Below are 2,106 nucleotides of genomic sequence, written 5' to 3' on the forward strand. Positions count from 1 at the left end.
AGTCAAGTTGAAATTTTGAATCATATGGGTAGGGTTCAAATAAAATTAAGACTTTGAAATACAGTCCTCTGAATACAAATCAAAAGTACACTGATATTTCATCTCACTCTAATCAGAATGACAATTATCAAGAATAAAAGAGAGAAAGTAGAGAGGGTAGAGAATTATGAGCACAAGATGATAATTATAATTGGGCCACTAGTCTTTGACCTTGTCCTGCTTGCTTTGAAGAAACTTTCTTACAAAAAACCCTTTTGATGTTAAAACCTGTATAATAAACATGCCAAACTAAAAAAAAAAAAAAAAAAACAAAGAATAAAAGAAACAATAAATGTTGATGAAGATGTGGGAAAAAGGTACACTCATACATTGCTGGAGGGATGGCAAATTAGTCCAACCACTCTGGAGAGCAGTATAGAGATTCCTCAGAAAACTTGGAATGGGACCACCATTTGACCCAGCTATCCCACTCCTCAGATTATACACAAGGGACTTAAAATTAGCATACTACAGTAAGGCAGTCACATCAATGTTTGTAGCAGCTTAATTTACAATAGCTAAACTGTGGAACCAATCTAGGTGTCCTTCAACATATGAATGTATAAGGAAACTGTGGTACATATACACAATGGAATATTATTCAGCCTTAGAGGAGAATAAAATTATGGCATTTGCAAATGAATGAATTTGGAGTATATCCTGCTAAGTGAAATAAGCCAGTATCAAAGAACAAAATGCCAAATTTTTTCTCTGATATGCAGATGACAATTCACAATAGGGAGTGCCTAGGGAAGAATAGAATTACTTTGGATTAGATGGAAGGGAGAAGTGAAGGGAGGGGATGGAGGGGAGAGGGTATGGGTATGGGAAAGACAATGGAATGAGTTCAGCATTATTACCCTATGAATATATATAATAACATGATGGGTGTAATTCTACATCATTATTATGGTTTGGATGTGAGGGGTACCCCAAAAGCTCATGTGTTAGAAAATGAAAGAAAGTTCTGAGGAGAAATGATTGAGTTGTAAGAGTCTTAACCCAATCAGTGATTTAATATCTTCATAAGGATTAATTAAGTGGTAAATTAAGTTGTAGGGTGTGACTAGAGGAGGTGGGAATTGGGGCATGGCTTTGGATATATATTTGTATCTGGCCAGTGTATCCTCTCTCTGCTTACAGATCACCATGTGAGCTGATTTCCTCTGCTACACTCTTCAGCAATGATGTTCTGCCTCACCTCAAACTCTGAGGAATGGAGCTGGCCTTCTATGAACTAAGAACTCTGAAACCATGAGCCCTCAAATAAACATTACCTCCTTTACATTTGTTCTGGTTGGGTCTTTAGTCACAGCAGCAAAACTGACTAAAATGATGATGTACCACCAGAAGAATGAGAATTTACACTCCATTTAAGTATGCTTTGTCAAAATGCATTCCACAGTCATATATAACTTATTACAAAAATAAATTACCTCATGCAATCAAAACTACAAATCAAACTAATATGAAATTATCAGTTTTGTCCATAAAAATGTGACAATATTTTCTGATATGCAGATGCCAATTCACAATAAGAGGGGTGGGGAAATAGAAGGTCATTGGATTAGATAGAAGGGAACAAAGGGAAGGGAGGGGGAAAGGGAATGGGAAAGACAGTAGAATGAATTGGTCATTACTTTCCTGTGTTCTGTGAATACATGGCTCGTGTAACTCCACGTCATATACAACCACAAAAATGAGAAATTATACTCCAATAATGTATAATATGTCAAAATATAGTCTATTATCATGTATAACTGAGAACAAAAAATTAAAAAAAAATTTAAAAATACATGGTCCTCTAGTATTGAAGATATGTTACATATTTTCCTCCAAATTATAGTTCATTCATAGTGGAAATTCAGCAGCAATGTAAAAACATTTCTAAGATTTTCAACATTTTAAATTATGATGCCAAAGTGACCTGCATTTAAAAACAATTTAATTTTTTTTTTTTACTTGTGTCTTCAATTTTTTAAATTACTCTTTTTTTTTATTGTAAACAAATGGGATACATGTTGTTTCTCTGTCTGTACATGGTGTAAAGGCATACCATTTGTGTAA

This window comes from Sciurus carolinensis, chromosome 11, assembly GCF_902686445.1.
Source record: "Sciurus carolinensis chromosome 11, mSciCar1.2, whole genome shotgun sequence".
Classification (NCBI taxonomy): Eukaryota; Metazoa; Chordata; class Mammalia; order Rodentia; family Sciuridae; genus Sciurus; species Sciurus carolinensis.